We start from the raw sequence: 23,734 nt of genomic DNA, 5'->3' as shown, positions 1-23,734 counted from the left end.
ATCTTTTTGCCCTTAATATTTTTATACAATCTCCAAATTACCCACATAACCCTAACATCTCTTTCATCCATTTTTCCCTTTTCACGTTCGACATAGCAATTTCAACAATTTTATCCAAACGCATAACTGCTTATTTTAAAAATAAGTTTCAGTACTTTAAAAAGTACTTTTTTAAAGTTGCTTTTGTTAAGCCCATCCAAACGGGCCCTTAATACTTGTAGTTGATATTTACAGTTGAAGAGATCTTAGATTCAACTTAGCTAGCCCTTTAAGAATCTTGTTTTCCTTTCACAAGATAATAGTAATTATTTTGTTGCAATTTGCAAAGGTCTCATTTTACATCAAATTTACCACACATTTTGGGGGACTTGATCAAAAGATAAGTTTTCAAAAATGTATCAACGGAAAGGAATTTTTAATCTTGCCAAATAGGTGTGAGTTGGATTCTCACTTATTCTTTTACCATTTTGAAGGTCACGAATGTAATTTTTTGCAATCTTAAGGCCGAGATTGTACTTAGCCCAATTGCCTACCCACATTCGGTTTGAGTCTGGGCCCCGAGATCGTACTTACCCCAACTTGTGTGGCCCAATAAAGATAATCTGTAATTCAAGAAACAGTAACGGTCTTTGTGTAATGATCTTCAGCTACGTGGTCATTTAAGTACCCTCGTGCTATTTTGGCAAATTACTGTCAATTATTTTTTTCTTTACTATAATTTCATTTAGAATATCTTATAACATCACTCCAATACGTAAAATTATTTAATAAAATCATAAACTTAAAGAACTAGCAATAGAGCGGGAGTGCGGACTAATGATATGCAATGTGGGGGCAGAGCAGATTGAAATAATCTTTTTAAAATAGCGTAAGTTGGCGGTTTGGCCTGGGTAAAAAAAGAAAAGAGAAAATTAAGTGGTTAAATAAATTTATATTATTTAATTACTTATCATAGCTATAGTTTGTTATAATTAACACTTGCGACTAACATTATATATTAATTACGTGGGCTGACTTCGAGTTTGTATAATTAACCACGTTTGTATGTGTATAGCTCGCCATAATATACAAATAAATATGTATAATATACAATTATCTAACTGAATACATATACATTTCACCTCTCTCCCACTCTCGCTTGTCTCTCTCCTCCCTCTCCAATCTCTCTCGCCTCTCTCCTTCCTCTTCCAATCTGGCTTGTCATATATACAAATATATGTATAATATACAATTATCTAACTGATATACATATACAATTCATCTCTCTCCCAATTTCGCACGCCTCTCTCCTCCTTCTCCCAATCTCGCTCGTCTCTCTCCTCCCTCTCCCAATCTCGCTTGCCATATATACAAATACATATGTATAGTATACAATTATCTAACCGATATACATATACAATTCACCTCTCTCCCACGCTTTGTACTTCTCTCCCCTCTCTCCTCCCTATAACATGTAGCTACAAATTATAATAATCAAACTATAGCTACGGAGAATAATTAGGCTATTTTTGAGTAGCTATATGTAAAAGTTCCTAAAAAATAAAAGCTAAAAGTATCTTTATTTATGAATAACAACAGAAAATAGTTGAAAAATGTCACAAATGATTCCTGAATTAGTGAAATAGGTTTAAAGTGATCGTTTAATTATATACTTATCGGATTTAGTTTTTTAACTATTTCAAATATTATCGAGTTTCGTCACTTAACTATAAACTTATTGATTTTAATCTTTTTTAAATATTCAAATTTATCATGTTTGGTCTCTGTCTATTTTCTTATAAAAATATCGTAGGATTATATAAACAAAACTAATGTCTTTGTGAAATTAAATAGATTTTAACTTAGTCTTAACAATTCTAAATAAAGTTTTCCTTCTTTAGTGGTTAACGGCTCATACTCATCATTTTAAAAAAAAAAATCATATAAAATAAAAAAAAATGATTTGACCTTGTGAAGTCTTGGTCAGTAATTTTGATGTCAAGGATGACTGAGTCTGACTGTTTGTGTACTAGAACAGTGAAGAAAACTAGAACGTCTACTATGTAGAATTACTATTAATACAAGTTTTTCACCAGTTCCTGAATAGGCTGATAATTTAATTTGAATGTCAAGATTTCACGTACATATGAATAACATTTTTTTTTTATAAAAAAAAAAGAATTACATTGATAAATTAAATACAAATTAGCATTTAACTTCTTAGTTCCCTTTAAGAGAGTGACCAATCCCAGGGCTATGACCATCGGGGTGACCAGGGGGTGGCGGTGGAGACACCGTCTGAACCAGACTAGTTGGCGGTGTTGGGGTTGCAATTGTGGCCACATAATTGTGACTTATTAGTACCTTCTCAAATGTTGCTGATTTTACTGTTTGAACATAAGGTTTAGAGGGATTATTTGTATTCTCCAACTTCAAATGTCTTCCCTCAATAGATTGAATAATGTGGGAGAAGATCATTGCAACGAAAAGATGAACAAGGATCAATTTGATTAATTGAGCCATGAAGAAGATAATAGAGAGATTAATGCAATTGATGTTATAGTTAGGAGTGCTTAAACTCTATTCTCCCTGTTGCTATTTATAGAAAAAAGTTAGCAACATGAGGGTTATTGAGATTATATTCTCACATGCATGCATTACACAAGAAAATATATTGGACATGTACAACCTTTTTCTTTTTGTTCACAAAACGTGTATATATACATGTATTTTGTTAATTAACATTTTTGTATTAATTCAAAGCTCATTTAATGTACTAAACTAATTAATTAAGAATCGCATCTGGTAGGCTTCTAAGCAAGGATCCCTGCCGACAATCTTTTTTTTTTTTACATGGCTCGAATTTTAGACCGTTGACTAATAAGGGTGGGGGATCCCAATCATATCGCACCATCATTACAACAAAAATAACTTTTAACGGCATTAAATATTGATAATAATAGAGAGTGCTAAAGTCTTTATCAGTATTAGTTAAGTGCCATTAAAATCGATATCACTAAAGACTTTAAGGACATATACAAAGAGTGACAATTGCCGTTAAAAATACATATTTAGCGGCAATTAAAAATACTTTTGTTGTGGTGTACACCTCCCAATTATGGTATGGAATGTGTACATATTGAATGTATGAGAAAATGTTGCAATAATAACGTGTCTTCTATTTTTATGAGCCATGCAAGACTATATATCCCTCCGTATGTATTATAAATCTTAATTTTTTTAATGTATGCTAAGGACATAATTTGGTTGGAAAAATTAAACTTCTGAGAGCCCACCGGCCATGGAATCAAAATATTGTTGTCCTTAATCCTTAATACTATATAGTATATTGGATTGTTTGTATGTGCTCCACTGGCTACCCTCTTTTTCAGTTCTTTATATACTAATAATATATATCAGTGAAGCGTGCTCACTTTCCAACTGGAGAATCTCATAATATTTTCTCTACTTTGCGGCCTACCTACTGTGCACTCTCTCCGGTCTCCGGTCCAATTTAGTTGTCGTGCTTACTAAAAATAACTATATAGTTCTTAAGATGAATAACTCAAAACTCAAGCAAATGCACCATTTATCATTCTTGTACCGTAGGTGTCAACGGATATTATTATACCAATTTTTTAGAAAATACAAAATACTCAAGATAACTGCCCATTTATCATTCTTGTACCGTAGGTGTCAACGGATACTATTATACCAATTTTTTAGAAAATACAAAATACTCAAGATAACTGCTAGATGTAGGGCCCGTTTGGATGGGCTTAATAAAAGCAGCTTTAAAAAAGTACTTTTGAAAGTGCTGAAACTTATTTTTAAAATAAGCAGTTATGCGTTTGGATAAAAGTGCTGAAGTTGCTATGCCAAACGTGAAAAGGGAAAAATGGAAGAAAGAGATGTTAGAGTTATGTGAGTAATTTGGAGATTGTATAAAAATATTAAGGGCAAAAAGATAAAAATGTGATCAACTTAAAACAGCTTATAAGCTAAAAAAAAAAAGCACCCCTACCCCAGCTTTTAACTTTTGGCTTAAAATAAGTTTTTTTTAACTTAAAATAAGTTATTTTGAGTATTGCCAAACAGCTAAATAAGTCAAAAACCAGCTTTTAAGTCAGTTTGACCAGCTTTTAAGCTGAGCCAAACAGGCTCGTAATCACTACATCAAAAATGATTATTAGCGACAATTAACTTTTAGTTATCGCTAAATATGTACTTTTAACATTTTTTATATATGTCTCTAAAGTCTTCAGCAATATTGGTTCTAATGACACTTAGCTAATGCCTCTAAAGACTTTAACACACTTTATTAATGTCAGTATTTATTGCCGCAAAAAGTTATTTTTATCGTAGTGAACTATATCGACCATATAACATGAGAATAGGCAAAATGAGGACGAAAATTATAATGGTAATGTATAGTTGTAATTAAAAGAGATTATCAGGCCAATTAAAAGTGAGATAGTTATCTTATAGACATTAGACGGGGTTACTTATTACACCAGGTAAAAACAAACATGCAAAAGATTCTTTATACCATCTTTTTGTAATGGTTTATACTATAGTAACCATTTGAGCTGCCAACAGCACTCATGTATCACAGCCTAGCAAAAGCTGAAATGAAATTCTCTATGTTTTCTAAGTAGTATTATAGTATTTATCTTTTATGTCTTGTGCAATTTGGTGGGCCAACTGCTAAAGAGATACTTCCAGGACTCGAGGAGCCAACTTTAACATGTTCATATATATAAAAAATCATTCGGCAACTTTCACATATAGCAAATAAAAAATTTAAATTTGTATGCTATAGCAAAGTTTGCATAATTGCGTTCCATAGCAAACATAAAAACTGTATAATTCGCTATACATATATAGTTGAAGCAAATTGTATAAAACGAAGTGTGTAAAATAAGAAAGAGAAAGACACTTGGGCAGACAACTGTATAAAAACGACGTGTATAAAATGAATTGTATTATTATAAGTGTATAGAACGATTATATACAATTTGAATTTGTATAAAATGAGAAAGAGAGAAAGACAAAAGAGACTTGACAAGGAATATACAATTGAATCGAATTGTATAAAACGAGAAAGAGAGAAATTAGGTACAATTTAAAAATTGTATAAAACGAGAAAGAGAGAAAGGCAAAAGAAACTCGGCAGGGGAGTATTTTCATTGTGTAATTATAAGTGTATAGGACGAAAATATATGTACTTGCATGTGTATATACAATTTTCTCACGCTTTATACAAACAGAAACACAATTTATACATTTCGCTTCTGTTTGTATAAGTGAGAAAGGCGAGGGTAGCGAGCGAGATCTGGAACAGGGGAGAGAGGGGAACAAAAATATATGTATTTATACAATTTTCTCTGCTTTATACAATTAAAAACAATTTTTATACACTTGTATTTGTATAAAAAGTGAGAGAGATTGGAGGAGAGTGGCGAGCGAGATATTTGGGAGAGAAGTGTCTCACAATTTTTTGCAAACGTTTGCTACGGAGCACAATCACATCAAACCCTAGCTACTTTATTTATTTTAGGTTATTAGTTTCCTATTATATATAATTTTCCCAAAATCATTTTCCAATTTCTATTCATTGAGAGACTTATTAAGAAGATTTGTGTGTTCATAATTATACAGTTTTAAGAAAATATTGGAGAGTCAATGGAATTGAATATCCCCACTTCGTTGCTTTATTTTGACTTATTTGAAGCAATAAATAACCTTTTATTTGAGACAAAGAAGAGTGCTAGGCCCCCTCACCATTAGCCAAAATCTTAATATATAGTTTTCACTCAAAAAAATAAAAAAAAAATCAAATTGACGATGTAACTCTTCATTAGAGAAAGCAAATTAAATTGCCGCAAACAACAGAGAGAATAAAAAAAAGTGATGTAGTAGTAAAATATTAAAGGTGTCACATCAATTTGAAAAATCCTAAAAAAGATTAAAGTGGGCATACTAGTTGAATTTATTAGTAAAGTATATATATACTACTAAAAAGAAAGAGTCAAAGCATAGCATATATAGTAAAATGAAAAGGACCACAACAAATTAAAATAGAGAGTAATGATTATTTAGCTGATGATCGGCCATTGGTCAACTATCATTTAACAGCTTATCTAAGCCCTCCATTACCAATATTCAACCTTTTTTTTCCGTTAGTGGTAGGTGCTCCTTTTAGCAATAAATATTTCTAAGGCACCCGTGCAGACCATTTTCGTGCTTTTATTTTTTAATCAAATACTATTATTTGATCAAACCAAAACTTATATCTCCAATTAAATGTAAAATGAGTTTGGCTGGATTTATTACTTTTAGCTAGAACAATATATGTGGGTAATTGATTTAAAATATATATTCAAAATAAAATTACTTTATCTAAATTTATGATTCGAGAAAGATCTATGTATCACAACACAAAGGACACATATAAGAATGAGCTCAAGACAGAGGAAGAAAAGGAGCAGAATTAGCTTTTTCATTAAAAAATAACTTTTAGGAGATTATAAGAAAGCGACCTTCTTAGCCTCCACAAACTTTTCTTACAATTGAAAAGAATAATATAAATAGCAATCATAGTTAGGAATCTTAACTCATTATGAACTCATTCAAAAGCTATATTAGGTTGTACCATAACAAAACTAAATAAACCAAATTACTTGAATTTTATGTACATAGCAACATGGATGGAACATAGTCAAAACAGTATATTTGTGTTAACAAATTCACCAAGCATGTAAAAATACTAAATTTAGAACTTAATTATTGTCATTGAAAGTAGTCATTTTGACCTCCTGCATTTCTAAACCCATTAGAAATCCTGGGAGTTTCAATATTTACTTATTCAAACTGTAAATTTAGTCGAGCTTCTGTAACTTTCCCTTTCCGAAAAAAGTAGAGGCTTTTTGTACGAGTAACTTCCATTGCTTGTTATGCTGAAGAGACCAGTGTGGTAATATTTTTGCAATCTTGTTTCATCAGTTTTGCTCATGTTTCTTGCTTTTAATGCAGAAATTGGTAGATGTTCTTGAGTTTCTAAGATTGCCTAAGATGGATCTAAGTAGCCGTCAAGTGAAGATACATTGTGGAAGCATATCAAGAACTGGGATGATGTGAACAAGGCCTTAAGTGGAACAGCTCCGAGCTAATTATTAATTTCTGACTTGTCACTTTCATTAATCGATGAAGGAGGGCGGATCTAATATACAGCCCGTGGCGGATCTAATATATAGCCCGTGGGGGTGCCACATCATTCACGAGCTTCGACGAAAATTCTATTAAAAGTATTTTTGTATAAATATGAATAAATAAAACTCGTGCCATCCAGAGAACAAATGCATTATTTGCCGTAATGGTAGACCGCCCAGTTTGCAATCCCTAGACCAAGTGATTTTTTCTAGGCAGCAGCTTTTTTTTTGTTTTAATTTTTCCTTTTAACCATAGACATTGTTTTGTTTTTTAAACTAATTAATAATTATTTTGTAACTAATTTAATTTAACTTTTGACTTTTTTTTACATATTAAATATATTAAAAAAATTCTCTTCACCGTTGAAATCTCCTTTAAACTTTTGAACAACAAAAAGTTGCCATTAATTAAAGTTTCAGGCTTCCGTCCGTCGCTCAATCCTGCTCTCCAGTTCAGCCACAAAATGAATAATTCTATCTGAATCTAAAATTGATTTAATCGATTAGTCTACTGAGAATTAGAGACAATCTAAAATTTGAATACTATCTTAATTTAGGTAGTTAACAAAATTTTTGCTACAATTAACGAATAATGTAGTATTCGATTGGTACTAATGACTCGAATATGATTTATTACCTAAACTTAAAATAAAAATAAGGAAATAAGATTGAACCGTATTCTCGCGAGTGGTTCCTCTGACTTGTACCAACTAAACAAGGGTATTCCTACGCTTCTCATGGGTGCACAGCCCTACTTTATGTCAGTTTTTCACGATAGATATACATATATATATACACGTAGCTTTTTTTATGTTAACAAATGCACGACATTCTTATCAAATCATGTGGGTCCGCCTTTGCTTGGCACGCCGTGACCCTAATTCCTAGATCCGCCTCCAGGTGTAGATATCAACTTTGTTTTCTTGTAAAATCTGACTGGTATACTCTCAACTTGGAAAAGCTTCCTGCTGCATTTGCCTCTGAAGATCAGTCGAAATTCAGCATAGTACCAAGTTTCACTCTCATGTATCTCTAGTGTTTTTTTCTCCCTATTCTTTTCCACATTAAAGTGTGCATAGTGAAGTAGCTAAAGTTGGGCAGTGCCAAAGGCAAAGTAAGTAGTCATAAATCAATATTTCTCTCTTTGTTCTTTTCTTTTTTGTAATTTAATAAAGTTATTTTCTACTTGAAACTGGTACTAAATGATTTTGATTAAGGGTCCAACAAATTCTTTTAACTCTTTTTGTGTTTGATAAATGTTCAATTCTTTCATGTTCCTATTTGCACAGCTGAACAGAAGAATTGCAAAGGTTGTCCCCTTGTCTGGCCTGACCAGAATTAATACTTGTAGTTGATATTTACAGTTGAAGAGAGCTTAGATTCAACTTAGCAAGCCCTTTAAGAATCTTGTTTTCCTTTCACAAGATAATAGTAATTATCTTGTTGCAATTTGCAAAGGTCTCATTTTCCATCAAATTTACCACACATTTTGGGGGACTTGATCAAAAGATAAGTTTTCATAAATGTATCGAAGGAAAGGAATTTTTAGTTACCAAGGAGTTTGACAGGAAAAATGACTTCTTCGCTGAAACTATACACTTACCAAGGAAGATTATAGTCACTATGAAGAATGATGAAGAAGCTCGTCCATACATTAGAATCAAATTAAGAAAAAACACTACTATCTTCGACCCTGGTTGAGCTCTTCTTGAATGTAATAGGTATTTTATCTAGACATTTTTGGAAGCCTGATTGTACTAGGATCTATCTTTTTCCTTTTCTTTATCTTTGGAAGTTAAAATTGTAAGAATGGTTTACCATTCTAGCTACTCTCATATGAGGTAAGGTTGGTCCTCCTCTGTAGTTTTTTTCTTTGAAATAGAATCTTCATTGATGTTTAAAAAAAAAGAAAAAAAGAAGAAAAGAGCCCAAATAGAAATACACAATAACGACAATAAGTTAAATGAAAAGAATTAGTTTGATACCTATATTTTTATAGAAAAAACATGTATCAAAATTAGATATTTTAGTCTAGAAGATTCTATTTGAAATTCATCTTCTTTTCTTCTTGGATGCAAAATTAAGCTCTATATACAAACACACTATTCAATACAAGATTTATCGTGTTTATAAAATATAATGTGATAAATCAAATCAATATGAGATTAGAGGAATTGTATAATTTTATATAGTAATAAGGAAAAAATATACAACGCACATTTTCAATACTATTGAATAATGTCTGTAGTGATAATAAACATCTGAATTACATTGACAAATTAAATATAAAACAACATTTAACTTCTTAGTTCCCTTTAAGAGAGTGACGAATCCCAGGGCTATGACCAGTCCGGAGACCATCGGGGTGACCAGGGGGAGGCGGCGGAGACACCTTCTGAACCGGAATAATTGGCGGTGTTGGGGTTGCCATTGTGGCCACATAATTGTGACTTATCAGTACCTTCTCAAATATTGCATATTTTACTGTTTGAAGATAAGGTCTATTTATATTCTGCAACTTCAAATAGATTGAATAATGTGGGAGAAGACCGACCATTGCAACGAAAAGATTAACAAGGATCATTTTGATTAATTGAGCCATGAAGAAGATAATAGAGAGATTAATGCAATTAATGTTATAGCTAGGAGTGCTTAAACTCTATTCTCCCTGTTCCTATTTATAGAAAAATGTATGCATCACACAAGAAAATATATTGGAGATGGCACAACCTTTTTCTTTTTGTTCACAAGACGTGTATCTATAAATGTATTTTGTTAATTAACATTATTTTTTTGTATTAATTCAAAGCTCATTAACTAATAAATTCAGATAACAAGTTTTCTTTTTTACAAGGCTTGACTAATAAAGGGTGGGGGACCCCGACCATATCCTCTGTTTTTTTATGAGCCATGCAAGATTACATATTATAAATCTTAATTATTTTTATGGTAGGCAAATTAGACTTCTGAGAGCCTACAGGCCATGAAATCAAAATATTTTTGTCCTTAATCCTTTATAGTAGTATATTGAATTGTTTGTATGTGCTCCACTGGCTACCCTCTTTTTCATCAGTTCTTTGTACTAATATATATCAGTGAAGCATGCTCACTTTCCAACTGGAGAATCTTATAATATTTTCTCTACTTTGCGGCCTACCTACTATGCACTCTCTTTTCCGGTCCAATTTAATTATCGTGCTTACTAAAAATAACTACCTAGTTCTTTAGGTAAATAACTCTATACTCAGCCAAGTGCTCCATTTATCATTCTTGTAACATTGGTATCAACATGATATACCATTATACCAGTTCTAGAAAGAGATGCACGTACTGCAATAAAAATAAATTTTAATGACAATAAATATTGACATTAATAAAGTCTTTATCGGCATTAACTAAGTGTTTTTAGAATCAATGTCGCTAAAGACTTTAGAGATATATACAAAGAGTGTTTCTTAATTGCAGCTAATGATCATTTTTTATATAATGACGACCCTTTCCGGCTATAAATATGCCATCGCTTCGAACTTCTTTGAATATTCAACATAACTATCGACCATATAACATGAGAATAAGCAAAATGAGGAAGAAAAATCATATTGGTAATGTATAGTACTATTGGTGTAATTAAAGGATTATCAATAAACATACAAAAGATTCTTTATACCATCTTTTTGTAATGGTTTATACTATAGTAACCATTTGAGCTGCCAACAGCACTCATGTATCACAGCCTAGCAAAAGCTGAAATGAAATTCTCTCTGTTTTCTAAGTAGTAATATAGTCTTATCTTGTGCAATTTGGTGGGCCAAGTGCTAAAGAGATACTTCCACGACTCGAGGAGCCAACTTTAACATGTCCTTATATAAAGAAAATCATTTTCCAATTTATATTCATTGAGAGACTTATTAAGAGTTTATTTGGAAATTCGATTTGTGTGTACATAATTATACAGTTTTAAGAAAATATTGGAGAGTCAATGGAATTGAATATCCCCACTTCGTTGCTTTATTTTGACTTATTTGAAGCAATATTAACCTTTTATTTGAGACAAAGAAGAGTGCTAGGTCCCCTCACCATTAGCCAAAATCTTAATATATAGTTTCCACTCCACAAAAAAAAAAAAAAAATTCAAATTGACCATGTAACTCTTCATTAGAGAAAGCAAATTAAATTGCTACAAACAACAGAGAGATTAAAAAAAAGTGATGTAGTAGTAAAATATTAAAGGAGTCACATCAATTTGAAAAATCCTAAAAAAGATTAAAGTGGGCATACTAGTTGAATTTATTAGTAAAGTATATATACTACTAAAAAGAAAGAGCCAAAGCATAGCATATATAGTAAAATGAAAAGGACCACAACAAATTAAAATAGAGAGTAATGATTATTTAGCTGATGATCGGTCATTGGTCAACTATCATTTAACAGATTATCTAAGCCGTCCATTACCAATATTCAACCCTTTTTTTTTTAGTTAGTGGAAGGTGCTCCTTTTAGCGATAAATATTTCTAAGGCACCCGCGCAGACCATCTTCGTGCTTTTATTTTTTAATCAAATACTATTATTTGATCAAACCAAAACTTACATCTCCGATTAAATGTAAAATGAGTTTGATCGGATTTATTACTTTCAGCTTGAACAATATATGTGGATAACTGATTTGAAATATATGTTTAAAATAAAATTACTCAATCAAAATTTATGAGCCGGAGAAGATCTTTGTATCACAACATAAAGGACTAATATAAGAATGAGATTGAGACAGGAAGAAAAGGAGCAGAATTAGCTTTTTCATTAAAAAATAACTTTTAGGAGATTATAAGAAAGCGACCTTCTTAGCCTCCACAAACTTTTCTTACAGTTGAAAAGAATAATATACGGATAATATAAATAGCAATCATAGTTAGGAATCTTAAGTCATTATGAACTCATTCAAAAGCTATATTAAGTTGTACCATTACAAAACTAAATAAACCAAATTACTTGAATTTTTTTGTACATAGCAACATGGATGGAACTAGCAGCCTGCACACGAGTTCTATAAAATTTTGTTCAAACAGTATATTTGTGTTAATAAATTCACCAAGTATGTAGAAATACTAAATTTAGAACTTAATTATTCTCATTAAAAATTCAGAACTTATAAAGTTGAAATCTTAACATTTGCATCTGGTGTGCAAAGTCAGAAGTTGCATATAAACCACAGAGTTTAATAATTAAGCACAAAGAAAGTGGAAAATACTAAAGAATGTAATCTTTCAATTTGGAATTTTGGTAGTGGGACGGCTGGCTATAGGCAATTCTGGTATTATAAACCAAAAGTCCAAAGATCTTTTGTTATTATATTTATTAGATACAAAAAAATAAAGCTGCATGAACAAAAAGAGAGGCTACTGTACAGCCAACTATTAAGCCTTAGTACAAGTTTAAACACCTTAATTATAATTAATACAAAACAATTGTCAGCCAATCGACTGCACGACTAAAGTAGGTCAAAGCATAATTATAACTCTATTTTTAGTGCACTAATGATACATGTAGATGTTTTACACTATCATGATAGATTCAGCATATGTAGAATAAGAATTTAAAGCTTATAAGTTTGAAATTTGAACCGGTCAAATTATTAGATTCTAAATTAAATAATTTATGCATATAAAATGAATTTTTTAACATGATCTAGCTGATCAGTTTTGTTAGGTTGACTTCTAACTTATAATCAAAGGTATGTATTCTACATTCAAATTTACGGGTTCAATCATTGGGTTTTTACTATTAAATATATTGCACTTTTGAAATATAATTACTGAATTCATAATTTAATATTGGGAAAGGGTCAAAAATGCTCTTCAACTTTAGTTTATTAGTTGATTATATCCCTATCGTTAAAACGAAATTATTTTTATCCCTATTGTTACTAATTTCATCATTTATATCCCTCAATTAACGAAAATCCTCAAATTTAATCAAATTAACCCAAATTTTCAAAAATAACCCATTTTCCATTTCAAACCCAATGCTCCGACCCGTATAATTCATTCCTCATTTTACCCATTCTCTCAAATTAACCCAAATCCTCCACTGAAGCCATGTCAACCACTTCAAACAAACATAAATTTCCTCTCTTCCTCCTCCAATACCTCCATTGAGTGTATCTTCTCTTGCTGCTACCATTATGAGAAAAGAGTCACATATATTCAACTAATTTGTATTGCCAGCCAACGAGCGACCAATGAAAGCTAAAAAAAAATAGGCAACTTTGTACCTTAGTTTTTCTCTCCTGTCCTTTGAAAAGAATTTGACATATGAATTAGTATGGTGCTTTCCTTCAACATGTTGAGCTTCGTGGACAATAATCATAAGGATGCCTCCCACTGATGGTGTTCCTTCTGGAACCTTATGAGAGACCGAAGCTTGTCCCAATGGTAGCAACAAGAGAAGATACCACTCAATGGAGGTATTGGGGGAGGAAGAGAGGAAATTTGGGTTTATTCGAGAGAATGGGTAAAAGGAGGAATGGGTTAAACGGGTCGGAGTATTGGGTTTGAAATGGGAAATGGGTTTTTTTTGAAAATTTGGGTTAATTTGATTTAATTTGGAAATTTCTGTTAATTTCAGAGGTATAAATGATGAAATTAGTAACGGTAAGGATAAAAATAACTTCGTTTTAACGACAGGGACATTATCAACTAATCAACTAAAGTTTAGGAATATTTTAGACCTTTTTCCCTTTGTTATTTTTCACATATATCTCTGCATGTGTTAATTAGAAATATTGGGTTCATTTAAAACCAATAGACTAAGCTCCTTCTACCTCTTATTTATAGCACTTTTGATATGATAACCTGATCAAAAGTAAAGAAATACATCTATTACAATCGATTAAATTACTCTATAGTGAAAAAAGTTATTTTGACTCATTTTTATTTTAAAAAATTATATATGAAATTGTGGATCACAGAAAAACAAGCTATAAAGAGGAAAATGAAAGAAGCATTGAAGGAACAAAAAAGAAGTAGAGTAACTAATAAAGAAATTTAGTACATAACAATTAAAGAAAAGTGAAGACCCATTTACAAAACAAGTAATTAAAAAGAATTCCAAACTTATTGAAGGACCACAAACCATCAAAATTGTTACTAAAAAAAGTAGTCCGTACTAATAAAATACTTTATATTAATCATGACATTACATGTGTAGGGAATTTCTCGTTCCTATAAGTACCTAGCTACCACAATGTTAGAAAATATACCAAACTTCGATAGCATCTCAATTTCAACACTTAAAACCCCCCCAATTACTTCAATATAACCATGGCCTCTATGCAACAAATATGTCTATTTAGTTTCATTGTTGCGGTAATTGCTTGCCATCTAGTTCCATTTGCTGAGGGAAGACAACTGAAAGAATTGAAGAAACCCGATTTGGATGATAATATGAGCGCAAATGAAATTCCTGAAAAGCAACGTTTTATTATTAGAGACGCTTCAAAAGTAGTAAATGGAAAAATCAACTATGCACCAAAGCAAACCGGAAATAGCCCAGGTATTGGACATTCATCGTCAGTACCAAAAAAATTCAACTATACACCTAATCAAACTGGAAATAGCCCAGGTATTGGACATTCATCTTCAGTGCCAAAAACAAATTATCAAACAAAACACACTAATGTTGAAAAAAGCATAGACGATATCAAAGCAGGACACAGCCCTGGTATTGGACATTCTTCTCAGAGTGAAAAAATTGATCCAAATGTCTAAGTTAGATTAAAGTTATTTATTTTCTTTCTCCCTACGTACTCATCATTTGTAATTATTCCACTATTTAATTAGTGTTATAGTTTATTTATTTCCTTAAGGTACTTCCGTTCCCTACAGCTTGGATATTAGAGCTTGAAAGTTGTATTTGCAACGGAATATGAATTATGTATATCAGAAATCTGATTAACATTTTGCTTTTTCTGTTTCAATTTGTTTGTCATATATATATGAAAGTAAATAAAAATATTACATATTTACAGCTTTAAACATAATGTGAAAAATCAAACTAAAAAGTTATAAAAATATTATTTTTGTGCTGGATAAAAGATAATTAAGAGGCCATGGGGCTAAATCCCTCTCTCGGCATATTTAAGACTTATTGTCCATGCATATTGAAACTTGGATCGGAATAGTTTGAAATTACTAAGTTCTGCTATATATCAAAACTGTTAAATTAAGTCTTATGCCTAACTCCCACTTCAAAAGCTAGCTCAAAGAGAGTACGATTATTCAAGGCTTATAAATAGTCCACCCATCTCATTAACCATTAATGTGGAACTTTTGTCATTCTTTAACAGAAGCCTACAACAGAGCCACAGAGGGTGTTTGCTAAATCATGCGATGTCCGTCCACTTTTATTTATTCATTATATCAAAAATATATATTTATCTAATTATTATATTAAAAATGTTTAATGATAATTAATTAATGGCTGCTAAATACTATATATTTTTAACGATAATTAACATTTTTTAAAAATATTTCTAAAGCCTATAGTCACAAAAATTAAGTTCAATAATAAATAACTAATGCTAATAATGTTTTTAGACTTTATATTAATATTTATATTTATTATCGCTATTTTTTTATTATTATAATCAATTTAAGAAACCAAAAAATAGTTCAATAATTTCTGCCCATTTTATTTTTATTAAATATTATTTTATTTATACTTCTTAACAAATGTATCAAGTCAATAGGAACACATAAGCAATATGGACAAAAGGTGTGTTACCACAATGAAAGGACCATATATAATGCCGCCGACTTCCTTTTTAATTTTGTGAAAGATAGAAAAAAAAACTTATCTTTCTACATAAATCAAAAGTAACTTTGGTATTTAATGACATCTCTAGTATGATTTCTGCCGCTCCTATATCATTTACAGAGTTAATATTTCAAACACTTAACACTGATTTTCAGCTCCATATTAAGGAAATATTTTATTTGTTTCTTTCACTTTCGCTTGTTAAATATAAATTTTATATATTCATAAAAAAAATGATGATTAGCATAACTATTTTATTATACTGTCCTTATAAATTGATTTTTAATATTAGATCTTAAAAAATTATTTAGAAATAGATAATTAATAACTTGAGTAAAACATCCCGAATTGATTTGGACTGTCACTATTATTGATAAATGAATCTCGAGTCCAAAAGTTCGTTAAGTAAAATGTTGAGGAAAACATAAAAAAATATGTTTAAAAGTGCTACTTCATTAGGATTGGTAAGGTAAGATCTAGCCTTCCTTACTTGTATTTATTCATGTTGAAAATTTTATCTTATTATTATTCCGCTAGACGCTCTGTCTAGTGGTATAAATTTATTCTTTTAAAAAAAACTATTTACTTTTTTAAGGCAATTTATTTTTAAAATGGGAGACAAGTAAAAATGAAGCAAAGAAGTACAACCATGCATTTTCTATACTCAGAAAGCAACTAGCTGAAGTTGTAAAGTAGAAATTAGAAAATGGAATTGATCATCGCAATAGTGTTTTAGGTAATTAGATATTCTAATTCTAATTAGTAAATAAACTATAACATATACCCGGATCGCATGATTTCAAAAGGAATAATTAACTTTCCAATCTGGCGATAAATTGTTGATAATTTTCATGTTAACCCACTAAATTACAATCAATTAAGTATTTAATTAGTGGTACTATACACAAAGTAGACAAAAAGAAGAGAACAAGTGGAGTTGACAGTGACAGCTGAGCAACGAGGTTTCCTAATGGGGCAGTGAATAACCATAACCTTTGATTTAAAAAGTACTTATATTAGTCCGCAGTAAGGGAAGAGCTAATTAAGCACTTATCAGTTGCAAATTGCACAGAATTAATTAATTAATTAATTAATTAATTAATAACGTAAAGACACATGTGACCCACCACGACTCCTACATAAATTAATATTAATTACCTTATAGGAGTATTAAACAAGAGAAATATTTTTACAACTCTTAAATGCCTAGCTACATTTTGGTATTTTCTAATAACTTTAACATTATATATTATAGAAAGTCAAAACTACGGTTAAAATGGAGAGAGAGTGAGAGAGAAGGTGATTTAATCAAATCATAGGTCGTCTCTTACTCAATTCGAAATAAGAGGAAAAATTATTGAAGTCCATATAAAGATTTAATAGTTCATTTGGATGAGTTTGTTGCTGTTGAGTTATAAGACTAAAGTTATTAGAAATCTTGATTTATAACTTTTTTTTTTAATTTAAAAATAAGAGTTTATAAATATTTTTAAAATTTATTCAAATATTTTAAAAATATTTAAAACTGTTTTGACTTAAAAATACTTAAAATAAGTTGATTCAAACAAAATCTTAATTGGCCTCACATTCCAGACTAAACATTTGATGCATACATGAACGCATGGACTTTTTTTTTGATTAATGATTATACGGACTTAACTCAAACTCGAAAAGAAAGAAAAATTAAGTAAATACTGTTTTTAGTCATTCCACTCACTTATCTGAAAATTGACTTGTGAGAATAATAAAAAAATGTACGATCCTTAAATGTAAGCCACCAAAGGTAAAGTCCAAGACAAGCACCGATCATATGTTAATTTAAAGAGTCGAGGGACGAAAAATGAGCCGCCATTAATTAATGTGAATCTTGAAGAATCTTGCCGATAGCTGAGCTGTTTAGATTCCTTAAAGAATATGGTGTCTGCTTAGCAACACTCTGGGAGGTGTCTGCAGAGCTGTAATATTTAGACAACAAATTAACCAAAACAAAACTAATTAACTTAAAGAGATACGGTATTTAACAGTATCATTTTTAATTGAAAGAAAATTTCATTGTCGCTATTTCATCTTTATATATGTGCAAATTAACTATGGTCGATGCGACAAATTTGAAAGAAAAAATATATATATATATTTTTTATCTCATTAATTATTGATGTGAGACTTTTGTTATTATTTAATCGTGGGCTAAGCCATGTTACTTTGTGTAAACTAATGTGCAAATGGCGGCTATCTAACATGAGTTGGATCCTTACCATGTGACAGAACAGGGTTTTCAATGTTATTTTATGGTTTGAGTTGCAACTGAGACCGTTAGTGTTAAAGTATTTGAACTAATGGGACAGGAAACGACAATATTCGTGCATGTACTTCATTCTTATTTTTAAAAAATTAGGCAGAATGCTTAACAGTTCTTAAATTTGATTAGTTTTATTTAAAGCTCTCTAAACTATTAATAATTTCATCAATTTAAATATGTAATAGGCTTTGCCCAAAAAGAAAATATGTAATGTTGAAACAAAAATAGAGTTGAACTTTTTTCTACTAAACCTTTTATTTCACTAAAAATAGAGGAGCTCTAACCAAGTACTCATTTGAAATAAATAGTCATTATATGTAAACAAAGAAACAAATAAAAGAAGTACACAAAACACAATTGCAATATGCAAATCCATTATCTTGGTTGATAAAAAATTATTTGACTAAGAATATGTAACTCTTAACTTTTTTTAAATTGATTTTGGCTTGAAAAAATATACACTAAGTTGGTAGTTCATTATTGTTTTAAGAAAAACTTGATAAATGGAAATTCCAATCAAGGTTTTCTTTCCCCCAAATTAGCCTAGAAAAAAAGCTGGTTTTTTATTTTTATTTTCTTTAATCTCGCAGGCCTAAAAGAATGTATCGTCAACGTCAAAGAGCATAAAGTCATATCAAAGACCCATGTCAATGAAATAATTAATTAATACTAATACTAGGAATAAGTTTAGTATACCACTTATAATCCAAAATTAGAAGGTGTTTTTAGGTTTTCTTCCTGTTTAATAGTTATGGTCCGACGCGTATGTGTTGTTTTCTTTGTCCAATTAATGTGATTGTATATATATCCAATGGTCAGTGATCAAAACTAAATAATTTGACCATTAAAAGATAAAAAAAATGTAACATAAATTCGTATAACTTCATTTTAATTTACGGTAAGCGAGGTTAACAAGTAGTATAAAAAAATAGAATAATTTATGTGCATAAAATTATATTATTTTTCGAGTTCTCACCTTATTATTTCGGTTGTGACACAAACCTACAACTTTAGAGTCAAATATAAAGACCGGAGAGTGCTTACCATCATAGTAACCCCTTCGGGTCTTTATTTCTATCCACCGTTAATTTTTTTTGACAATAAAATTGAAATTTGTCGGAGGAGGCAATGTGGGAGGCTTTGACACTTATTCCTATGGAATCTTGAGCTTTCATTAATTTAACTCTTTAAATACCAACCCTAAAGCCCTTGCCAAACGGACTATCTTCTAATACTCTCTATTAGCTTTGCTTCCTCTCAACTAGTCTTAGCAGGGCACCAAAACCCTTTAATTTGCTCCTCTCTATATTTTTCCAATATGGCTAAGTTTTATACCGTACTCTTCATGTTACTATTCATATCAAACCTAGTTGTTTTCAGCCAAGGAAGAAATCTTGCTACAAAATTGAACCATAATGTCGTCGTGGCGTTAGGCGTAAAGGTGGTGGTCGAAGAAAAGGAAGATAAACAGTTGGGAAGAAGAGGATTTAGATTTATGGAAGGAAGTGTGGATGCTTTTAGCTCTCCTGGCCACAGTCCTGGCATTGGTCACTCTAAACATGACTAGAAATTAATGTAATACAACTTAGGTTTAGTGATGTAAGGTCATCCATTTGTAATCCTCTTTATAATTTCATATTGCGTGCATGTATTATGTAGTACGTACGTACGTACTACTTCAATCCGATTGGCTTAGTTTGTAGCTAGGACTCATGAAATCATGTAAATTTGTTCTTAAGTTTACTTCAATGTTAATTGTGAAAAAAACTTTCTTTTCATTTATCGTACTCCGATCCTCGACGTTTATAATTTTGCAGTTTTTATAACATCTATTATTCGTTATACTCTTCAATCATCTCTTATAATAGCTTCAACTCTCAGTATTTCTACCTTCTCTTATAATAGCTTCAACTCTCAGTATTTCTACGTCATATAAGGTAGAAATAAGATTTGCGTATACATTTTCAGACCCTATTATGAAATCACGATAGTACTATGCTGTTGTAAGTAACTTCAATTCTCAATAGTTAATTTAGTGGTATTCATGATTGTGGTCTATACTATTGTTTGGTCAAAATTGAAAATTCAGCACGTACGAATGTAACGGGTCTTTCGCACAAAATTAAATGCACTACATTGTGATCACCCTTAAATTTTGTTGGGTTAGGGAATTGGATGGAGAAATTGTTCTATTGTCCTTTACCAAAAAACATTATTTTTATGTTATTTTATAAGAATTTTTTGTTTACGTACATAAAATATTTTGTATTGCACTATAAGATATCTGAAATTTTTTTCTTCTATTCGATTTATAAGAGGACAAGAAATTTCATTTCCTCCACAATTGTATTTACACTTCCAAGTTAAAACAAAACTTCTTTCACCTAACAACTATTATCTAGGGAAAATTGGTTTTGCAGATTACTAACATTCTTTTTAGTTTTATGATCTTTTTATGAGATGTCTTTCATTTTTTAAGCAAAAAACTTGAATTTATATTTACAGATAAGAGATTTGGAACTTTTTCCTTCTATTTATTCGTAAGTGGACAAGAAATTTGAATCCCCTCAACATTTTAGAAGACATATATTTGAAAAAATCTAAGCTAGTGGCATGTAAAATTATAAATGCAGATGTTATGTTTTAAAACAAATACTCCATAAGAAGAGCAATTGATGGTACTAGTCCTAAATTATCTGATTAAATTACACTTATTTGTTTATTAGATGAGTAATGAATGACTATAAGCTTGGGTATAGTAAGAGTAGAACTTATAAAAGAAAATTAACTTGGACAAGTATATTGGTCCATTCAATTTTGACTGAAGTAACACATAAAGAGAACAGGAGAAAATAAATCAATTCTATTGTAAATAGGTCATGTAATAATCACGTGTTGTATACTTTTTAAAGTACAGCGTGATGGTTACAAGTACAACTTGATTATTATTTCTGCTGCGTCATCTAGTATGTCATCTCTCTCGTAAAATTTGCTACTCCTCTATTTTAATTAATTATTAATTATGTGGTTGGTTTCAAAAGTTAATTTAGCTAATTAACGTTTGATAATTAAATATTAGATATTTCTTTTTTGAAAATAGAATGTATAAATATAAAAATATTAAGAGAAAAGGTCAAACCAATCGTAAATGGTCAGTTTACTTTGCGTGATATGTGTTAAAAATGACAAAAGTTCTACGTTGGTAGTTAATGAGATGGATGAACTCTTTATAAGGCTTGCACAATCCTCCTCCATTTGAACTAACTTTTGGAGTTGTGAGTTAGGCATAAGATCTAATTTCAGAATATGTAACTTAACAACAACTTGCTAAACTCCAATTATTTAAATTAGCACAACAATTTTTTTTACCGTAAAAGATAGTAGGGAATTACCTTCATGACTATGTAAAATTATTACGGTAGTACTTCATGAGAAAAGATCAATCAGTGGTCAAATAAATTTAACAGTTACCAAAAAAAAAAAAAATTACCTACATTTTATTTTGTTTTTATTCAGAGACAAAAGATTTCCTTGGTAATACCTTTTATTTTTCCATTATATTATGATGAAGAACCTAACATCCATGCGTCAGAGAATATGAAGATTTAAGGGTAGCTAGCTAGCTCCACATGAGATTTGAAAATCCATGAGAAAGCACAAAATCAAATGAAATCTTTCACCAACCCCATTGAAATCATCAGAAGAGAACAAAATGCACATGAAAGTGCAATGGACTGGTACTTAGCTAATTAGGGTCCACTATTTTTTGTCTACCTTTTCAAATTACTAATAATATATAAGTACCTCGTTAATTAGCTAGCTAGCTAGCTCCTTAGGCCAGGGAGACCACCTTTTCATTCTTTACAATTTTTTTAATTTTTTGCCCTTAACTGCAAAGAAAATCAAGAATCTTCCCAATTTTGTGCTCATAAGGAATCTTCATTTTTTTTTAAATTTAGCCTCATATACACAAGTTGGAATTAGGTAACCGCAAAGGGTCACCTAGGCCTTTGGGTTCTCTAAACTCTAAAGTTAAGTTCCTATATTACATGCAACAGTTGTTTTTAAGGACATAATAAAAAATAACTTAGCAGGACAAGCACTAGACCTAATAAAACCGTATATAAGTACAAAATTTGTAGGCCAGTGAGTTGGACTCTCCTAAAATTCTTTAAAGGTTTAAATTTGTTAGGTCATATATTCTCCGTTGTCTCAATTTATGTCACATATTTGATTAGACAGTCAATTTTTTTTAAAAAAAAAAATTGTAGGACTATAAAATATTTCTTTAGGGACAACTTCTTTTTATTTTGTTGAAACAAACTATAAAGAAAAATTGTATATATCACGTAAATATAGATGAGGGAATAGTTTATAAGTTCTTTACTAAATTAAGTACAAATTTTAGGTAGCTCTTGAGTTCTTGAAGGGTAATATTGTATGAAGTTTTTATAATGAGAAAGGGATATGCTTTTTGGACTGCCAATCCGATCCCCTGGGAAATTAAATATGTTGTTTAATTAGAGGGTGGTTACTGTTCTTTATGTGAAGCTTAGGGCTACCAATTTTTATTTCTTATTTCACAAAGGAAAAGGACACCGCACGCATTCATGATTTATTATTTTTCAATTTTTATCATATCATCTCATAACGTGATGGGTCTCTCAGTAATTAAAAAAAAACATAATATATACAATGCAATTGCCAGGCTGGTATTTTTATTATATATATAAAAGTATGAATAAATTATGCAATTGGAATAAAGCTTGTTTTGGTCGTAATAATTATTTTTCCTAATTAAATAATAAATATAGATTATAGTATTTGCAATGAAGTTGTATAGTATTAAAATGGGATAATGTCCAAGTACCCCCTCAACCTATGCCCGAAATTTCAGAGACACACTTATACTATACTAAGGTCCTATTACCCCCTGAACTTATTTTATTAATAATTTTTTACCCCTTTTTAGCTTACGTGGCACTATCTTGTGGGCCCAACGATGATTGACTTTTTTTTCGAACTAGTGCCACGTAGGCTAAAAAGGGGTAGAAAATTACATATAAAATAAGTTCAGGGGGTAATAGGACCTTAGTATAGTATAAGTGTGTCTCTAGGATTTCGGGCATAGGTTGAGGGGGTACTTGGGTATTTTCCCTATTAAAATCTGTACTTGACTGTCGCCAAATATTCTTTTATGAGTAGTAAACTACAATTAAAAAAATCGTTGTAATGACCAGAGTTGTGAAGTTGTTTTTTCTCTTAAAAAATATTAGTTGTATAATTTAATAATAATCATAAAGCTGCCTACTGGCTACTGCAATGAAAAAGTTTAAGATATTTTATTCTTAGTTATTTCTCAAAATTAATTTCTGAGAGGGGTAATCCTGATGACCATAATTTAAAAGAAAAGATATATTTAAAAGTAATAGA

This window comes from Solanum pennellii, chromosome 2, assembly GCF_001406875.1.
Source record: "Solanum pennellii chromosome 2, SPENNV200".
Taxonomy (NCBI): Eukaryota; Viridiplantae; Streptophyta; class Magnoliopsida; order Solanales; family Solanaceae; genus Solanum; species Solanum pennellii.
Note: the sequence above shows the minus strand (reverse complement) of the source record.